The following is a 6,282-nucleotide window of genomic DNA, read 5'->3' as shown; positions in this document are numbered from 1 at the left end:
AGTTGTAATCATACCAATACCTGCATGGTGCACATCCACACCAGAAATAATGCTTTGTATACTTTATATATGTTCTAACCATTTTAACATAGTCATCTGCTTCTTCAGTTTCCTAAAATAATACAGTCTACCAGAAGACATGCTGGTCTTGTATTCAGATATCTTAATTCCAGACTGAGGATAACCTTATTAATTCTATTTGTAGTTAAATGCAGCTTGGTTTATAGTATCCTCTCATGTCTTTGTGGTTTCTCTGGAAATGAATGAGAGCCCTCTTCCCACAGTAGTGGTAGTTCATACCAGCACTTTCCTGTTTGGTTTCTCTGGTGACTACTTCAGCCCAATCTGTAGAATTTCCTTAAGTAAGGACAATATTTGGGTCTTTTTCTGCTACATGTGCTTTTTCTCAGAAAGCCAACTGAGGAATAGGAAAACTCAGAACACTTGGGTTAAACAGTCATTATTTTGTTTGTTTCTGTTTTCTAAAATTTTCTCTCACTGCTCACTAAAGGGTTTGCTGTGAAATAAACTTGAATGCAGAACAAAGCAGAGACACCAAACCTCATCTGTTCTCTGGAGTTGTTTTGAGTACTAGAAGTGCAAGCTTTCTTTTCTTTACATTTTTTAAGATTTGTATTTTTTGCTATAGGTAGGTGGGGAAGAGTTCACCTCTCATTACTCACACAGTGGCAGTATTGCTGCTGTGTCCTTATTTCTGTGTCTTTACACTGCAGAATTCTGAGCCACCCTCTCTACTTACTGAAACCATTTCTCCACACCAGCTGCTGAAGTAATGTAATTTTCATAACCCACTTAATAGCTTTATGTATTGAAAATATTAATAAGAACTAGGAAAAGAAAAAATATATTTATCTTGTCCTCAGGAAACATAGTACACAAGAACCACATCTGCACCAGCGACATCTGCCTTTTTCAACTGTAAAATGATGCTGAGGACTCTCCCATTCTCCATTTTTGTTTGTCCATTGAGCTTAGAAGCCATACAAGCAGAATAAGCTCACCTCAAACTTTGTATCAAGCAGCTCTGACCAGTCCTATATGCAACACCAGTTAGTTGCTATGGCCCAAGTCCACTGACTGGCATTAAGACCATCTTAGTAAACAGCGAAGCGTATCCAGTATCCATGCCATGACATTAAGAAATTATTTCCTGTATCTGTTCTGAGATGAAAAGGAAAACACCTCTCCTTACCAAAAAATATGTTTCTTTCTTGAATGCTGATTCAACCCAGGAGCTGAGAAAAATGACAGAATACAGTGTGTAGATAGAAGCCGCTTTAGTGTGGAATTTTTGCCTCTGGTCATACCTTTCAATGCATTTCTCCCCAGTGCAAAGTCTTTGCCAGTACATCTGACATCCAGATACATCTGGAAACCTTTTCAGTGTTCAAATTTTATATTATCATCTAAGCCACATTCAGCTGATATTTCAAAAAGCTGTTCACTATCAAGAATCAAAAAGACATCACTGTAACAAAACTGTAACATTCAGGTCACTATGCAGAGCTGACAATTTGCTACAAAACATACAAAAAAATACACAGTAAAAGACCTGAATTACCATTTGCAGATGTCTGAATCAAGACTATTCCTTATCTAAGTTTATATGCTGAATGTAATTCTTTCTTTTCATGCTTCCAACTGTACTTGGCCTATTATCATGCCTGCCCAAAAATACACAAAATTAATAATACTTTTAATTTCCTTGGTATCAAGGTATCAGAATACTATAATTCAATGCACTGAAGATCTAGTTAGTGGATTTAGTTAACATTTTTTCCCACAAATCTGTGTTACTTCCAGAACTCCAGATTATCAGTGCAGAATGATACCTTGCCATGCTAACAATATGAGCTGGTGCTGCTTGCAGGAACCACCACTGGAACAGCAGTAAAGCAGGTAAAGCTGCCCAGGGGGTGACCAAGGGCTCCCTCAGATCCCTTCCTGCTACGAGACATGGAGGGATCTGGCTACCATTGCTGCTGTTGTTTGGCGGCCTCAACGAGCTTCTTTGTCTTACCCTCTGTCACTAAAATTGAGTTCACATCGGCACCAGCCAGAGGCTGGGAGGGTGTACCTCTGAGCTGGGCACTGTTGCATTAACACCTGTTTTCTGGATAGAAGGTTTTCCTCTTGGACCTACCCTCTCAGGGAGGGCAGATCCGGATTCTTGCTCAGCTGAGATGAGGGTTCCATGCCCTGATTCATTTTCCAATCTTCCTGGACTAAAAGTCATTGCCCAAAAATGTGGATATAAACCTCCCAGGGACTGAGGTGAAAAACTCCCCTACTTTGATCCTGCACACTTCTATTTTAAATAGAGGAGGTTCTTAATGGTAAATGTCTGCAGCAGGTCCTGTGTTAGTGGGATTATTTTGGACAGAGCACTTGAATAAAGCACACCCCTGCAGCCACTGCATGAATGACTTAACCTGGTCTGAAGGTGTAACTTTAAGAAAGACCAGAACCAGGTTTAATAAACAATAAGTTAACCTTGTCTTCAAATTAACTGCACTAATACCACATAACTAATAATCTCTGATATTGATAATGACTTGCTGAGATTTTCACCTATAACTGAACAACATAACAACAGACTGGTTTAATGGAGATGAAAAGCTACTGTCTTTCTTTGAAAGTTGCTGTAGAGTCTAATGAAAACTGCTCAATCAGAAGACTCTTTGTACTGAGATCAGCCTCATCTTTTCCTTATTTTTCTTTTATATCCACCTAGTTATTTTAAAGTCAAGTTTTACAAAACGATAAACATGCAACGTGTCCACTAATATATAAATCAGTTTTTAGTATATGAGTAAAGTGTAGGCAAATCCACATAGCTGGAAGTAAAGAGTATCTTATCTATAACATGTAAACAAGGAGTAATACCTTGAAAGAAATCCTTAGAAGAGAAACTCCAATAACTAAAATTTGCAACATTTCCAAGAACTAGTTTAATTTACAGCTGTCATCAACCTCTTCCCATGTCTGAGTTGAAAACAGAAATAAATATTGAAAATAATTTTACAATAATTTATTGTCAGAGAAAGTTATGAAATATAAGATAATTATTTTATTGTATATTTTTTCTTCCACGTGAAGAGTGTTTTTCAGTTCATTTTATGTTAAAATCTTTCATCCTTCAAGCGAACACTGCCTTCACAAGAAACTTGAATAGTATACCAATTAACCTGGCAAAACCAAGTGAGCTGTGGAACTGGGTATTTGGCTTTGTAAAGCTGATTGTCTAAAGATTTTTTCATGCTTTATACTGGAAAGAGCTTCACTTAGACATGAAAGTAGACAGATGTTCTTGTAAAATCCAGATCATTTGCAAAGAAAAGGGGAGAAAGACTTTTACACATTTCTTTCCATTTTATAGCAATTCTAGTCTACTTTAAAATGCACTGAAAAACACTGGGAGGCCCCATGATCTTTCGGTTCTGTGAAACCATCTATTCCAGCTTCAGACCTAGCCACGATGTCTGCTGCTTGAAATCTTTGAAGTATCTACAGATTGGACTTACACTGCCCTCAGCAACTTGAGGGAGGAACCAGTGGTTTGAAAGAGAAAAAAATCCTCTGCTTGCAGCCAAGTTTTGACTGATCTGTCAGCTTTGGTCCAATTCAAAGTTACTTCAAAAAGCTTCAAAGTGCAGGCACAGTGGCTGGGGCTGAAGCTGACTTTGGAGATTTTAGGATCCAGGACTAAATAACATTTTCCAAAATTAAATTGCAAATGGATTAAAATGAAGTCATATAATTAAATATATGCTCCAACTCCTTTTCTATCTCTTTGCAATCTACTGATAAAATGTACTCTAGTAAAGGTAGACATTTGACAAGCAAAAATTGTTCAATTGTGGTTCAGTTTAATTTAATAGCCTCTGTTCTATCTGTGAAAAAACATGAAAGGTTATTAAAAGGTATTTGTCTGCCTCAGGTGCTGAGTAAAGCTGTCCTTTCACCCTAATGCTGAGCTCAAGATGAGTCACTGCTTTTTCATATTGTTACATGCAGATCCTTGATGTATTTAACACCTATATTGACAATTATGAATAGTCTGGCTCACCACTCCCCTCATTTCTCAGGTTTTTTCACTATCAGAATATTAGCAGTGTTTTAAAACAATACTTTATCAAAATACACTAATTTAAGTAAATCTAATTAATGTGGAATTCCAAGGTCTCCCTACTAAAACCAGTTTCATTCTTAAGGCTAAAGTTTCTACTAGAAGGCTTTTTTTTGGTGAGAGGAGAACAAGCATGGCAAGAGGGTGCTTTGGGGAAGGCCACTTTGGATGCCCATTGAATCTCCATTCTTCCTGGTCAACAGCAAGAATGTGAACTCTAGTTGACATATCCCAACAACACACAGTAGCCCATTAGGTTAATTGAGAAAATTCTCTCTCTGCATCTTCCTTTTTGAAGTTGCTCCTAGAATTGTTTAGGTTGGAAAAGACTTCTGGGATGATCGAGTCCTTAACACAACCAAGTCCTCGTACATTAGGCAAATAAATATTTCCTTGTCCAGGAAAAGGGAAACTGATTCTGCATTAAAATATCTCTGCAAAATGGGGAAAGGCCAGGTAGTATTTCTCTGTTATTGTGACCATACACTTTTTTTTACAGGTGGAAAATCAGTCTGGGATATCGTAAAACCAGCTGATTAGTCAGTCTTCTGAAGTGCAGAAGCAAGCAGCTATTTCAGGTAGGTGGATTCAGGGGAAAGAAAGGAGCTTTCCATTTGTGTCCAATGTTTTTCTGGCCTCTCAGAGACTGACTGCCCTGCAGACTTGAAAGAGATACTTAAAAACTTTTAGCCCTGTCATTCAGCACAGAAGCTGTCTAGCTGTGAAAAACATGGAGGTCTGTGCTAGCCTCTCTGCTTTTTAGTGTCCGTAGGTTTTGTTGGGTTAAGTAAGTGTCAGATGCTGCTGGCACCTACTCTCTGGGTTTTGCTCACTCTGGTTGCAGTAAAGAGAAGCAGTAAAATATGTTTCAGATGACTTTTGTTACAGTCAGGTAGCCAAACCTGGATGATTCTTGCAGAACTTGCTGAAAAGCTGAAAAGTGTTTGCTCTTAAGGACAGAAGTATTTTTCTCTGTTCTCATCAAAAAGGCTTTTTTCATAGGCACAGAAATTATTCAAAGTGGTCTCAGTTATTATTGTTGAACACTGGAAAAATTTAGTAAAGAAGGGGACAGCTAAAGGATGGCCTTTGTGCTGATACACCTTTCTTCAGGGAAGGAGGACTGTCATGTAAGAGAATCCAGTCAGTTAAATTCACATGTTACCAACTAAATTTATAACACAGTGGACATAAAAAAAGGCATATAATACATTTCAAAAGAGCTAGGGAAGCATGTTCATACAGTGCAAAAGGCAAAGTTTATTTATTTAGAATATGCTGGGAATCCCGATTGGTGATCATCAACCTAATACCTGGCATCAGCATTTCTGGTTAATGCAACTGTCTAATTAGATGAAGCACTGTAGAATACCCTTCAGATGAACAACTGTTAATTAGGCAGAATACTGTCATTTAATTTTCCACACACAGCTACTTCCTGCTACACCAAACATTTCCACTGATACATGGTCACACAATACAAAATGGAAATTTAATGAAAGAGCTTAGGGCAGGAAACAGAAGTAAATGCTTCACATAGCTGAGAACAAATTTGGGTAAGCAGGACATAATCACACTTACTTGGCTAACTCTCCAACCAAATAAGCGAAACCAGATTTCACTAAAGTCCAGTTGTGAACGCGTGATCCCTTGTGTCTTTTTCTTTTCATCCTGCAGGTACACCTCTAACATCTTCATCAACATTTTATTAAAATAGTCAATGTACCAACTGGCTGAGCAATTCCATGTTGCACTGAGTCTGGCTGGGATGGAGTTAACTTTCTTCACAGCAGCTTGCATGGTGCTGTGCTTTGCATTTGTGGATGAAGCAGTGTTGATAAGACACCAGTGTTTTTGCTGTGGCTGAGCAATGCTTGTGCAGCATCAAGGGTTTCCCTCTAAACACCTGCATCCCCAAAGGCCAGTAAACTGGGTGAGAGTCAAAGTCTAGGAGGGAACATGACTGGAACAGCTGACCCAAAATGACCAAGGGGTGTTCTGAGTTTCTTTTCTCCCTTTGAGATGGAAAAACATTCAGATAAAAAAGAGCAAAACACTTTATTTATTACTGTATGAAATCTTTTTGTCCAGACAAATTCTCAAAAATTTTAAAGGCTCAAGCTGAAGAAAGA

This window comes from Corvus brachyrhynchos, unplaced genomic scaffold (genome assembly GCF_000691975.1).
Source record: "Corvus brachyrhynchos isolate BGI_N302 unplaced genomic scaffold, ASM69197v1 scaffold93, whole genome shotgun sequence".
Lineage (NCBI taxonomy): Eukaryota > Metazoa > Chordata > Aves > Passeriformes > Corvidae > Corvus > Corvus brachyrhynchos.
Note: the sequence above shows the minus strand (reverse complement) of the source record.